Raw genomic sequence first — 15,722 nt, 5'->3', positions numbered from 1 at the left:
GACACAACTGTTTTGATAAAGAGCTAGATTCAATACTTTTCTGCCAAACAGGTGACTTAGTAGCATTTTAACTTGATTTATCTTGCAGCTGTATCATTGAAACGCCCTATAAATGGCCCTTTCCCTATTTATTTATTTATTCATTCATTCATTCATTTTTCACCTATTGTTTGCTTTCTATTTTTTATTTAAAAAATCATTTAATTTTTTGCACTAAAGCACTACTGTAGGAATAAAATAATAATTGTTGTGTATTGAGTCAAAGGATTTTATATCTGCATTACTATTGTCTGTATGTGCTTTAGGGTAAAGTAACTGCCAAAAGCAAAAGGAACTGCAAAAGCAAAAGGAAAGTCCGATGCTGTAAAGAAAAATATTGCATAGGAACCTGGAATGTAAGAACCATGAGTGGAGGTAAGCTGGATGTGGTCAAAAATGAGATGACAAGAATAAATATTGACATCCTGGGCATCAGTGAACTAAAATGGAAGGGAATGGGCGAATTCAGTTCGGGTGACTATCATATCTACTACTGTGGGCAAGAATCCTGTAGAAGAAATGGAGTGGCCCTCATAGTCAACAAAAGAGTGGCAAAAGCTGTAATGGGATGCAATCTCAAAAATGACAGAATGATCTCGATACGAATCCAAGGCAGACCTTTTAACATCACAGTAATCCAAGTTTATGCACCAACTACCGGTGCTGAAGAAAGTGAAATTGACCAATTCTATGAAGACCTACAACAACTTCTAGAAATGACACCAAAGAAGGATGTTCTTCTCATTACAGGGGATTGGAATGCTCAAGTAGGGAATCAAGAGATAAAAGGAACAACTGGCAAGTTTGGCCTTGGAGTTCAAAATGAAGCAGGGCAAAGGCTAATAGAGTTCTGTCAAGAGAACAAGCTGGTCATCACAAACACTCTCTTCCAACAACACAAGAGACGACTCTACACATGGAGATCACCAAATGGGCAGCATCGAAATCAGATTGATTATATTCTCTGCAGCCAAAGATGGAGAAGCTCTATACAGTCAGCAAAAACAAGACCTGGAGCTGACTGTAACTCAGATCATCAGCTTCTTATAGCAAAATTCCAGCTTAAACTGAAGAAAGTAGGAAAAACCACTGGGCCAGTAAGATACAATCTGAATCAAATCCCTTATGAATACACAGTGGAAGTGAGGAACAGGTTTAAGGATTTAGATTTGGTGGACAGAGTGCCTGAAGAACTATGGATGGAGGCTCGTAACATTATACAGGAGGCAGCAACGAAAACCATCCCAAGGAAAAGGAAATGCAAGAAAGCAAAATGGCTATCCAACGAGGCCTTACAAATAGCGGAGGAGAGGAGGCAAGCAAAATGCAAGGGAGATAGGGAAAGATACAGGAAACTGAATGCAGATTTCCAAAAAACAGCAAGGAGAGACAAGAGGGTCTGCTTAAATGAGCAATGCAAAGAAATAGAGGAAAACAATAGAATGGGGAAAACCAGAGATCTGTTCAAGAAAATTGGAGATATGAAAGGAACATTTCGTACAAAGATTACCATAATCAAGGACAAAAGTGGTAAGGACCTAACAGAAGCAGAAGACATCAAGAAGAGGTGGCAAGAATACACAGAGGAATTATACCAGAAAGATATGGAGGTCTCGTACACCTCAGGTAGTGTGGTTGCTGACCTTGAGCCAGACATCTTGGAGAGTGAAGTCAAATGGGCCTTAGAAAGCACTGCTAATAACAAGGCCAGTGGAAGTGATGATATTCCAGCTGAACTATTTAAAATTTTAAAAGATGATGCTGTTAAGGTGCTACACCCAATATGCCAGCAAGTTTGGAAAACTCAGCAATGGCCAGAGGATTGGAGAAGATCAGTCTACATCCCAATTCCAAAGAAGGGCAGTGCCAAAGAATGCTCCAACTACCGCACAATTGCGCTCATTTCACACGCTAGCAAGGTTATGCTTAAAATTCTACAAGGCAGGCTTAGGCAGTATGTGGATCGAGAACTCCCAGAAGTGCAAGCTGGATTTCGAAAGGGCAGAGGAACCAGAGACCAAATAGCAAACATGCGCTGGATTATGCAGAAAGCTAGAGAGTTCCAGAAAAACGTCTACTTCTGCTTCATTGACTATGCAAAAGCCTTTGACTGTGTCGACCAAAGCAAACTATGGCAAGTTCTTAAAGAAATGGGAGTGCCTGATCACCTCATCTGTCTCCTGAGAAATCTCTATGTGGGACAAGAAGCTACAGTTAGAACTGGATATGGAACAACTGATTGGTTCAAAATTGGGAAAGGACTACGACAAGGTTGTATATTGTCTCCCTGCTTATTTAACTTATATGCAGAATTCATCATGCGAAAGGCTGGACTAGATGAATCCCAAGCCGGAATTAAGATTGCCGGAAGAAATATCAACAACCTCAGATATGCAGATGACACAACCTTGATGGCAGAAAGCGAGGAGGAATTAAAGAACCTTTTAATGAGGGTGAAAGAGGAGAGCGCAAAATATGGTCTGAAGCTCAACATCAAAAAAACCAAGATCATGGCCACTGGTCCCATCACCTCCTGGCAAATAGAAGGGGAAGAAATGGAGGCAGTGAGAGATTTTACTTTCTTGGGCTCCTTGATCACTGCAGATGGTGACAGCAGTCACGAAATTAAAAGACGCCTGCTTCTTGGGAGAAAAGCAATGACAAACCTAGACAGCATCTTAAAAAGCAGAGACATCACCTTGCCGACAAAGGTCCGTATAGTTAAAGCTATGGTTTTCCCAGTAGTGATGTATGGAAGTGAGAGCTGGACCATAAAGAAGGCTGATCGCTGAAGAATTGATGCTTTTGAATTATGGTGCTGGAGGAGACTCTTGAGAGTCCCATGGACTGCAGGAAGATCAAACCTATCCATTCTTAAGGAAATCAGCCCTGAGTGCTCCCTGGAAGGACAGATCGTGAAGCTGAGGCTCCAATACTTTGGCCACCTCATGAGAAGAGAAGAATCCTTGGAAAAGACCCTGATGTTGGGAAAGATTGAGGGCACTAGGAGAAGGGGACGTCAGAGGACAAGATGGTTGGACAGTGTTCTCGAAGCTACGAACATGAGTTTGACCAAACTGCGGGAGGCAGTGGAAGACAGGAGTGCCTGGCGTGCTCTGGTCCATGGGGTCACGAAGAGTCGGACATGACTAAACGACTAAACAACAACAACAAAACTGCCTTTTGGTTCAGCTACTATTGGTTCATTTAAGCTGCTGTATTTGGATCCTCTATCTTATTGGTTCCCTCCAAAAGGCAGCACTGTGATTGCCTGATATTGTTCCCTCCAAAATGTATCCCTTTCTAGCTAGTCCCCTGTCCCTATAAATGTAGCTTTCCTGTCCTCAGAGTCAGTCTTGTCTTGTTGCCTTAAATAAAGAGCTGTTATCATGAAGATGTTGTCACTGAATGACTACTATTAAGAAACCCACGACACAACAATAATAAAGCAAACACCCTTCACATTTGGAGAGGGCCAGATATTGCTGTGGCTGGGACTGTGATGCACTGTCCTTGTTTCCCTTTGCGGGGGGTGGGTGGGTGGGGATATTCTAATGGGGAATACTGTATAGCACTACCTAAAGAGCTATGCAGAACTTCAGGGATAGACGCCCCCCTCCCCCTTTAACAGCTTCCTGCATTTGGACATCAAAACAACTCAAGGGTACTATTGTGGAATCAGAAGGTAGTTTGGTGAGGTGCTGAGAACTCTTTTCAGGCCCACCGGCTTGGCCCTGGGACCGTGGGTGCCTGGGGCCACACACGCCACATGCACACATGCATCTAACATCAGCCCGCCCTGCAGCATGTGTGCACGAGGTCAGCACGCCCTGCGGTGTACTGACCTCAGGCGCGCACGTCAGCAGGTGTGCTGATGTCACATGTGCCAACTCCCATGTTGTGTGGCCCTGACGCAAAAAAAAATATTGTGGGTGCTCGGTCCCTTCATGGAGAATATTGTGGGGGGTTGGAGCACCCAGGGCCCCCCTCACCTGGCCCCTATGACTCTCCTTGAAACTCTAGCCAACCTACCCGAACTACCATTCCATACCCTCCAACATTCCTCAGATGAAAAGAGGGCCGTTTCTCACTCGCCCACAACTGACCCTCCTTGACCCTCCCCGTTCCCCCCCCCAAGCATTTCCTATCAGAAGAAGGGCGAGTGCCACCACCACGATACCAACAGGACCCCCCCCCTTCCACTGTCCTGAGAAAAGCCCTTAATTCCGATTTTATTTTATTCTTTGTTAGATTTACAAAAAGAAAAACACATTTCAATAAATAAATTTTAGAAGGGGGAAAGATTAGATGTGGACCTAAAAAGTATTTTAAAAAAAATAAAAATAAAAGATTCTTTGCACTCAGCTCCCCCTTTATTCTCAGGGTGGCTCTGCCACTTGCCTGCCCCATCAGGTGGGGCTGGGCCTTGGCTGTGGCTGCCTCTCCTCACTTACAAGCTGCCCCCAAAGGAAGCAGCAGCAGCAGCAGCCGCCATGGAGAGGCAACAGGGTGCTCTTACTGTTGCTGCTCAGGACAAGCGCCGGCCTATTCTCCTCTGCAAGTTCAGTGGCAGAAGCACTGGCAGGGGAAATAAGGAACATTCCAAGATCAAATTAGAAGCTGGGGTGGCTTTCATAATTCTGGGACTGTACCTGGAATATTGGGACTCTTGGAGGGTATGCCATTTTCAGGTGTCCCTGGAGAAGAGAGACTGGCTATTAAACGCCTAATGTGTCCTCACGTTGCATTCAAGAGAACCGTGTCCCAAGAAGAAGAAGAAGCTTCCTCAGAGGCTCCCCCCTGACAACTACCTTTCTGCATAGGTCTACATAGGCTCAACCGAGCAAAGCTCTTGTAACATGGCATCCTTTCAACCACACAACAAATTTAGGAACTTTGCAGCACCACTGCAAAGTTCAAACCACGCATCTATAGGGAAAACTATGGCCCTCCAGGTGTCACTAGACTCCAATTCCCATCACTCCTGGCTGTTGGTCTTGCTGGCCTAGTGTTGATGGGCGCTTGAATCCAACGACATCTGGAAGGCTGCAGGATCCACACCGATGGTCAATGCGTGCTTTGAAACTCACAGGAGAGAACGATGTGTCTACAAGGCAATTTGGAGCAGAGAAATGGCTGAAGGACAAGTAAAACCAAAAACCCTCTCCTATTAATTCACTCCTTTAAATCTCCCCCTTGCTGTTCTTTTGTTTTGTTTTTAATGGCGCTCAGCTCCATTAAACATGTTTATGGAGTTAGCCACTAAGTAAGGACCCAGGTGGCGCTGTGGTTAAACCACTGAGCCTAGGGCTTGCTGATCAGAAGGTCGGCGGTTCGAATCCCTGTGACGGGGTGAGCTCCCGTTGCTTGGTCCCAGCTCCTGCCAACCTAGCAGTTCGAAAGCACGTCAAAGTGCAAGTAGATAAATAGGTACCGCTACAGCGGGAAGGTAAACGGCGTTTCCATGTGCTGCTCTGGTTCTCCAGAAGCAGCTTTGTCATGCTGGCCACATGACCTGGAAGCTGTACGCCGGCTCCCTCGGCCAATAATGCGAGATGAGCGCGCAACCCCAGAGTCGGCCACGACTGGACCTAATGGTCAGGGGTCCCTTTACCTTTTAAGTATCCCTTAATCCTCTTCCATTCTGTGCATATTGTGCCCATTTCTGTCTATATGCTATGGGACAGCCATGTGGCCCCACACCCTGAGTTACCTTTGGGGAAGAAAGGAAGCCTCAAGTCTTCCATGTTTATCTGAGTCCAATCTTCCATTAGTGTTCTAGAACATTTCCTTTCCAGAGCTAAATTTCTCAGGGTTATCGCTTCATATTCAGGATAGAGTTAATTAATACAGACTAAGGCCTAATTTTGCAATGCTTCTGGTTTTCCCCTCCTCTCTCCTTTTAAAAGGTACCCCGTAATAATTTCTAAACAGATAATGAAAGCCTTGCCTGTCTTCTAAACTGGTTGATTTATGTGCTGTTTGCGGTTTTTGAGAACACAAAACAATTAATTTATGTGTGAAAAGAACAGTGAATTAATCCTACTGAGCCCTGGAGCCTTTAAAGACCTGCATCGTATGTTGAGCTCGTTTAAAACTTGCATAAGAAATTAATGTAGACTCAAGCTCTTTCATTTGAAAAGTGCGGCTATAGTAGATGTCCCTGAGATATCTGCAGGATCTTTATTCAGAAAGGTTAAGGGGACTTTATTATTATTTTTTGCCATATTCAGTATGTATTTTGCAGTAACAGCTCAACATGGTGCATTTCAACTTATAAAGAGAGGTTTTTTGTGGGGTTTTTTTAAAGAAAGACAGAAAGAAAAAAAGGAAGAAAGAAATGGGAGAGCTTTTTATTCACCTTCCACTTAATTTCCTTGCTGCCATGCCAGTCCTGGCTTAATGAATGTAATTGCTACCTTTGATGAAAATACTATTATCAAGATCACACATTACATTGGAAAACAGTTTTTCTTTAAACACAGCTACTGAGGTCTCTAATTATGCATGTAACAAGTGGCTCGCCAACAAAAGGCGATGTTGTCTACAATTGCTAGGAATTGGAGCAAGGCAAATTTGAACAAAGGACAGATTAGATGTGCTCCAAGCACTACAAAGCCCATTCCCCTGATTAATTTCCTGCAAAAACTAAAACAATTCTCTCTTTAAAAAGAAACTAACCCTCAGCTTCAAAATGATCCATATGCCGTTTGTGTCAATCTATAGGATGATAATGGTGGCAGATTTTAGTCCATCTAATAGTTAATAATTTAAAAGAGGAAAGCTCTTTTATAAACTTCTCTTTTCATATGTAAATAAGCACTACAAGCTCTTCAGGACTACCGAACAAAGAAAACCTGACTTCTCTGTAGAAATCAGTAGTGAGGGAGCACCTTCACTATCTCAAAATCTGTATTTCTGTGCATGAAATCCAATTATTTTATCAATTTATTCTCAAATATATATTTCCTACAAAGACATCAGTGTGCATAGAGTACTTCCTAAAATTATTCTACTGGTCTCTCAAGAGTGTCACATTTCAAAAGTAAACCTCTTTTAGCATAACTTGGAGCCAATGGAAAGGATATTGATTCATTCTAAGATTAGAGAAAACCCAAATCTGCAATTGTTATTCATTTTTTTAAATAAATAAATATATATATATCCTGTAGTGATGCAAAGGAAAGGAAAGATGCCACATTGCAAAGTAGTCAGTGCAACTAGCAGTAACTAACAGTTTAAGTGCATTGACCAAGTTAATTTTGTTATTGTCATTAAACCATGTGTTTTAAAACTGCCAACATGCTGGGGCTAATGGCGATTGTAGCCTGTCCAGCAACATTCAGAAGGCACCATGACAGTTACCCCTAATGTAGTGCTTTGACTGTTGGACTTTGACTAGAAAGAGACCCAAGTTAAAATCACCATTCAGCCACGAAACCCAGTGGGTGATTTGGGGGCCAGTCACTATCTTTGAGGACTTAATGACACATGACATTAATGATATTAGCAAGCGGGGAAAATATAAGGAGCTGCCTTATCCATTGGCCCATTGGTGGCAATGGCTTTCTAAGCCTTCAGCAGGGCTCTCTCCCAGCACTTTGTGGAGATGGCGGTGATTGAACCAGCATACTTCCATCATGATGCAGCACAAATCCAGGATGCCATCATCTGGGCCTGCATGTCATGTAACCCACACAAGATTGCGGCCTCCCTAAAAGTGTTTATTTTTTCCCCTAGCTTAAACCTCCCTTCACTGTGCCCTGTGTTTCTGTAGACAAGTGCGGCCGCATCCAGTGTTTAGGTTTTTTTAAAAGCTACCATGTGAGATTTAATCATATCATTTGTTAAATGTAGTTAACTATTTCTTTGGATGAATTAAGTGCTCATACAAAGAAATACTCTTCTGAAACAGCACAAAATAGCCCCCACTCCACATAGCATGAAGCCAGCCAGCAAAAGCCTTATCATCAGTGCTGTCCAAATACTCAGGAGCATAACAATGTTTTCACTCAGCACCAGAAGGATGACAAAGCTGGCCCTAGGCACACTTCCCTGAGGAGCAATTGACCAGGGAATGAGTGTGGCCTGTTTTTTCAGTGATACCCTTCAAAATATCTTAGAGGGGACACCCAGAGAAAAGCCTCAGATGTAATGTTAGCAGAGTGTAGATATACAGTGTCCCATGCAAGGCTTCATAGGTCAAAACCAGCCCTTCAAATTGGGCTCAGAAACAAACTGGCACTCTGTGGAGAAATAGTAAGATATAACTAAAATATATAAAGACACACAGTTGTGAGAGAGACTGTATAGACAGATTCATGTGCTCAAGTATGGTATTTTTACATTCTGCCTAGAAATGTCTCCAGATTAGACGCTGCATGTATTTTTCTTCTTTATTCAGACACATTTCTGCTGTAGCATTTCCATGGATATTCCCAGATTTTTCCCAATTCAGCATTTGCTCATAATATTCCCCAAGGTGTGTGCGGTGCAGGTGGCTTTTCATTTTCCTAGTCCTCTCTTTTGCGTCTGATTTCTCAACTGCTGAATGCAGTCACTCAGCCAGAACTTCTTTTGCTCAGCCATACACAATAACTATCCTAACCCCGGGGCAAGAGAGAAGAAGACAATGAGGGAAGGTGAGAGGAAGCATTCAGAGTGAAAGCGGGAGAAAACGGCTCTGATGGCATCATCAAGGTCTGACAGGATGGTGCAATTTTAAAGCACTGCCCTCAACTAGTCTGGGATCAAAGCTGCTCAGATACTGTTTCATAGTCAGTGGCCCTTTTAGACAACCAGCCTTTTGGGGAGGAAGACAAAAGGGATCTATGCTTTTAAAGAATGGAGGGGAGGGCAGTGAGTGTTATGCCCTTAGCTGCAGTTAAAAAGCTGTTAAGATGTCAGAGCGCAGAAGCATCTGCGCCATTCACAAATGGGTGTTGTTAATGAGATGATAAGAAGATTCTCTTCACATTGTGAGACTTCACAATGCAAAGCCATTGTGCTCTGCCTCACCTAGAAATGTAGAGAATCTTAGCATGGATACGAACTGTTATGTATTCAGTGGTCTGCGTTTGCCTGAGCTTGTCTGGACTAAGGATTCTGAGCCCCTGTGTTCTGATTCGATACATGGTATCCAATCACAGAACATTTCAGGATTTGGGCCTCTGCTGTTGGCCCTTAAACTCTGAGTCATGATTCGCAGCTTGGAAGTTTAGACGGCCAATCATGTTGGGAGTGGGAGTGGCTCAGGCCTTCGGAAGTGTATATAAGCAGCTGCTTTGCCCCTGTTGTCCAGTTCTGCTAGTTCAATAAAGGTCGTTGCTGTTATCATTGTATCTTGCCTTGTGGGAACCCACCTACACTTCATGAACAATGCAGCATGATCCAGTGCATATTTTCTCAGAAACAGGTTACATGGGATGCTGGTCATAGCACATCACTATTGTCCCACACAAGCTAAGCACACCCCACCTTTCAGATGCTGCAGTGGCTCCAACACTCTTTTATCTTCCACCAGGCAGTAAGCCAGGGTTAGGATTGCACCCTAATAAATCTTCCTAAAAAAAATTTGAAACGTTTTTTAAAAACAAACAAACATAGTCACAGCTATTTTAGCATCCTGGTTAACGAGGGAGACTGGAAACAGTTTACTTAAGAAACAAAATAAATGCCATTTTAAAAACAGGCCTTCATCATATGCCTAAGTTATAAACCCAGAAAATGTCAGGATCAGGCCAATGATTAAAAGCTAACAAATCTATCATAAAACATAATGTAGCACAGATATAAAACAATGTCATGCCACTTCAAAATGCTGTGTGAAAAAATGAATTCTTCTCAAACTTTCTAAAGTGGGCCCAAGATTAAGTGAAATGCGACTGGGTTTTGAGTGAGGGTGTCACAATTATGTTACAGGTAAAAAAGAGACAGTAGTGACATAGTCCCTTTTTTAAAAAAAGTAATATAATAGTATATTACAGAAACAGAATGTTCTTCAGTGGCTTTCTTAATCAAAAACATGCCATTGTAAAGCGTCAATGCTCAACTATAAAAAGCCCAAATTGAGTGAATAGTATGGAATGTGTATTTATATATATATATATATATTTAATTGGTTTTATACTTGTTAAACTGCTTATAACACTTCATCTGAAATCCAGGATGTGAATTCATTGCTTACCTAAGATGAGAGGGAAAGGTGGAAGAGAATTACAAAATAGGTTGAAACAACATGGCTTAGCATTCTCCCTTTTCAGATTTATCTTTCTCCTGTTATCACATATCACTTCTAAAGGCCTTTCCAGTTTATACTGCAGCAAATGCACAGCTGTTCCTTGTGTGTGGTATGAGAACCAGGTACCCTTCCTCAGGAGAGCACCTCTATTTCAGAAATATGTTTTCTTTTTCTTTTGTAGTACTCAAACCATGATACATAATTGTTGGAGTCCAGGTAACACAAACAATTCAATGGAGCATTATCTAGAAAGCAGATAAATGTGATGGTGATGATGATGATAAGCATCACTGTTATCTGTATACCAACCTTCATCTGAAGATCACAGGGTGGTTCACATCATCATCATCATCATTTATTATTTGTACCCTGCCCATCTGGCTGGGTTTCCCCAGCCACTCTGGGAAGCTTCCAACAAGGATTAAAATACATTAAAGTGTCACACTTTAAAAACTTCCCTAAATAGGGCTGCCTTGAGATGTTTTCTAAATGTCAGGTAGTTGTTTATCTCCTTGACCTCCGATGGGAGGGCGTTCCACAGGGCGGGCGCCACTACCGAGAAGGCCCTCTGCCTGGTTCCCTGTAGCTTTGCTTCTCGCATTGAGGGAACCGCCAGAAGACCCTTGGCACTGGACCTCAGTGTCCAGGCAGAACGAGAACAAGAACAGAAAATACATAACTAAACCAACCAACAAACCAGTAACATGCCCCTCCCACAAACACAATTGAAAGTCCGCAGGTTAAGCCAAAAGTGTGAACTGGGGAGAGGGGATAACCATAGCTCAGTAATGGTTATTTGGCTTGGGTGAGAGAACATGTGATGTCAGATGGCCTCAAACCAATGGGTAGTTGACCCTCTACTTTAAAAAACCCTTTCAAATACTTATGCTGATGAACATAGAACACAGAAAGCTGCCTTATACTGAATGAGACCATTGGTTCATCTAATCCAATAGTGGCTACAAAGACTTATGCTCTAAGGGGTTTCAGATAAGACCTTCTTCCTCAACGTTACCTGGAGATGCTTAGGACTGAACCTGGGGCCAGCTACATGGAAGACATGTTCGACTACTGAGCCACATCCCTTTCCAAACAAGTTGCTATTCTTTAACATTACCTGCTGGAGAAATAATGGAGAAGATGGTCATTTTCCATCACACCTTTCAGGATGCAAAAATTTAAAAAGCTCACCAGGTTCACTGTCTTACAATTAGCAGGGAGAACTGTTAAGTGGAAATATGTTTGATGTGTAAGACGAGGTAAGTTTGAATGTACAAGCATAGACTAAGGAGAAGATACTAGTCTTGTAATATCAACACATTTTGTAATGTTCCACCACCCTTTCACCCCTCCTCCTTCTCTAATCAATGAATTCACGCCATGAATTTCAAGCTAAGTGCCTTTATTCCCAAGTATTCTCCACAATGTAGGGTTTTTATAGTTGAGTATTGACCTGCTCCTTCACAACGGCATGTCTTTGATTAATTCTGAGTACATGAAAGCCACTGAAGGACCTTCTGTTTTTATGATCAACAAATACTTCAAAATCATTACAACTCTGCTGTCTCCTTAGTCTTCAACTGTGTGGCAAAGTAGGCCAACATCTACAACTTCTTCTTCTTCTTCTTTGGTGATCACTCGTATCCGAGTAAGATTGTCTTCTATAAACACAGTTTTAACGATGGGTCCGTAAGTGACTGTGGAGGCCACAGTGGGGACATTGGTTTCCGGGCAGGAGTTGATCACAGTGTGGATTTGCCAAGCGTGCCTTCCTCTTGGCATGTTTCTCCCTTGCGTCCTGTGTTTGAGCGTCTTCAAAGTCCACAACACCTTTGGTAAAGGCTGTTCTCCAACTGGAGCGCTCGCAGGCAAGTGTTTCCCAGATGTCAGTGTTTATACTACATTTTTAAAGATTTGACTTGAGACAGTCTTTAAACCTCTTTTGTTGACCACCAGTATTACACTTTCCATTTTTAAGTTCGGAATAGAGTAGTTGCTTTGGAAGACAATCATCAGGCATCCGCACAACATGACCAGTCCAACGAAGTTGATGTTGAAGAATCATTGCTTCAACACTGGTGATCTTTGCTTCTACCAGTACACTGATATTAATTTGCCTGTCTTCCCAAGTGATGTGTAAAAATTTTCAGAGACACCTACAACATCTACAACTACAGAGCAATGGAAGTAGTGGAAACAAGCCTGCTTGGTTAAATTATGACACAGACTCGGATGTTGCTTCATGTCTCCAGACTCATCACTGTTGGTGCATGCAAGTAAAACTCAAAAACATGATACCATAGTGTTAATTGTAACAGTGTGCACACCTTTCTACTTACTACTTCATGGATGGGAGACCTCAGGCCTGGGGACCAAATGGTGCCCTCTGGGCCTCTCCATCTGGACCTCAGGGCTCTCTCCAAACCCTCCCCAGACACAACCTTCTCTCAGGCCATACCCCTCACCAGTTTGCTTGGCATCTTCCTTGAGTGTTTATGCTTGGCTATAATGTGTCTTTGGCCTTTGTTAATGCAAATTGCTTACCTGGACAGAGGACAGAGAGGTGTTTGAAGAAACAAGCCTGCTGTAAAAAAAAAAAAAGTAATTAGCTGTAGTTTCCCCACCCACTTTTGCTTCTGGCTACAGACACCAGTGACATCCCTCCAACCCTGAGAAGGTTGTCTAAAATGAATTCTGGTCCTCACGCTAAAAAAACCTCCTCATCAGTGTATTAGAAGCTGGTATTAGAAGGCAGATTCAAAGCTCTGTGTTTGGGATAATAATGAACCCTTTCAATAATCGTAAATACAGATTGTGGCAAGGAAACCAGCATCCCAATAATGAAATGATGTGCTTCTTACTAAACCTCAAAGCAGAGTGGATTCGCTCTGTATGCCTTTGCTTGCAGGTATTGATTGTTTATTTCACAGTCCTCGGCGGGGGGAGAGAGATGTATTATAAGGAAGCAAAGAAAAAGTAGATCAGGTTTAAACCCTTATCACTAAAATGAGCCTCCTTCTGCATTAAAAAAGAGGCACCCCTAACCAGACATCGTAATAGGAACGGCTCCAGTTCTCAGTGTCATAAATTTGAGTGTGTAGAAAGAAGACTTATTGGTGAATTTAGCAGTATTTTTCGTCGAAGTGGCAGTTGCTAACCATTACACCAGTATTTATTTGATTCTTAAAGAGCACAAAAGCATGGACTACAAATAAAGAAGATGGAGTAATAGCTTTTGACTGGGCCACTAGCTTTAAACTTGAAATGAAGTGTCCAGTTTTGAGTTACTGTGTCCAAATGCCATTTGTACAGTTTGAAAAGTGGGGGCATTTTTCCAGCTTGTCACTGTTAGCTGTAGTTCATTCCCATGAATGATATCACTGAAGGAGCACGTTGCCGCTGCTATAAGTACTTCACTCATGACTGGAATGTATTAAATGTATTAATCTGTGCCTCCGAGTGTAATTTAGGGAAGCCCTACGTTTGACACATTCTTGTACATCCTTGTTTTATCGCCCTATCCTGCAGGTAACCATGGCTCAAGAGCAAAGTGACTGAATGAAGTTAAAATTGTGTGTCACAAACTATCATATGCACTTGTGTTGCTTATTTCACTGTCAGAATTATAGATATTAGATTAAATACGTCTGGGGCTCAGTTTTTATGTCACGGCTGCCAATATTAAGATCCATGCTAGAAAGCTCAGCATTCTAATGATTCTTGTACAACTTGGGATCAAACAACATTACACACACACACAATATCTTGAATAATCAAACAGTGTCACCACAACAGGAAATAAAGTCCCCAGCTATACCACCCAAAGATAAAACACAAGGCTTACCGTAGGTTGTCTCACCAAATATTTGTCAAACCTATTTGAAGCCGCCTGCATAAAAAATGTAATTTTCCCCCAGCAAGGTTGGCTCTTATGTCAACCTACTGAACTCATAAAGCATTTATAGCCACCTTTTAACCATTATCTCCCATAAATCTGAACTCAGCTCCCCCCAGAAATGTATGATTTTGAAATTAATGTGACTTTTACTACAATTCCTAAGGTACTACAGAGATATATTTTGTCAGCATATATTTTTTGCCTGTAATTAAGAAGTAGGTCTAGTGTCACTTATCCATGTTTTTTTGCGGGGTATACCCAGGAGCTTATACCAACAATTTACTCTGGTATAGTCTCACTGATGTCTATAGGATTACCCTAGGATATGTAGCTTGTTGGGCATCCATGTCCACAAACCAGTTGTGATTCAGTCATGGAGTCAGCTGGCCTACCAGAACATCATATATTATTCTGCCAAGTGATCCATCATTATCCTACTTGGGACCTGATCTGTTGATCTACAGAAACACCATGTGGGCAAGCTTTGAATGCTGTCAAGAGGTGGGGCTAGATAAGAAAAATATAAAAACAGAAAATCTGCCTTGGGTTAGTGGAAAGTTCCAATTCTACTTGTTGAGTTGAAGTTTTCAGTAACCTGGTTTAGGCAAGAAAATCTGGGCAAAACATCCCATCAGCTGGTCTACTTAGAACAGGGATGGGGAATGTGTGACCCTTTAGATTGCCACTACAACTGCTATCCCTAGCCATTGGCTGCCTTGGCTGAGAATGCTGTCTGACTATATCTGAAGGGCCACAGGTCCCCCACCCAACTGTGCTCAATGTGAAAGGAGTCATAGTTCAGCAACACCAGGAAGGTTACAGGGACCCCACCCTCTGGGAAGCTTGCACAGGCCCCTTTTATAATGATGAGAGTTTTAATGGCAATTTAAGCCGATGGTAGCCTTGTAAATAAGCCCACAAAGGTCACTGGCATGCATCTGTTAGGAAGGGGGGGGTAACTGCATCAAATCCCCTCCTGTGTGGATTCTAACTGCCCTCAAGTCAGCTGTCTGAGGGAAGAACCATGTGGCTGGAACTGCTCTGTCATCCTGGCTTAGATGTTGTCACCAGCTCTGCCGCTGATCTGGGGAGGAGGAGGTCCTTCAGGGGAGGAGACTGCTCTTCATCAAGGGCAGAATGGCCAAAAATGCCCCTGAAATTGGCACAGCCTTAGGAATTATAGGAGCTTGCATTCCCTTCCTCCCCCCCATTCCTTTTTCCTCATGTGTGGTGTCTTTGTAGATTGTGAGCCTGAGGGTGGGGAGTTGGTCCATATCTATGCTGAGCACCAAAGAGGGGTTTCCCCCTTCTTGTACCCTCTTTGGTTTCTATGCTGGGCAGAGAGGAGGGATGGAGCAGTTTATCAGCCTGTTCACTCCCCTGCATACAAGTCCTTGTTGCCCATGCTAATGCTTAAATATAAAGATGCCCTCAAGTGTCAAATAACCAATCCTCTCTGCAAAAGAATGCCTCCACATAAGAATTGGATGCTGAAGAGCTGATCTCACAGCAACCCCAGTCACCTCTTGGCAGTGGTGAAAGTGA

This window comes from Zootoca vivipara, chromosome 5 (assembly GCF_965207765.1).
Source record: "Zootoca vivipara chromosome 5, rZooViv2.hap1.1, whole genome shotgun sequence".
Classification (NCBI taxonomy): Eukaryota; Metazoa; Chordata; class Lepidosauria; order Squamata; family Lacertidae; genus Zootoca; species Zootoca vivipara.
Note: the sequence above shows the minus strand (reverse complement) of the source record.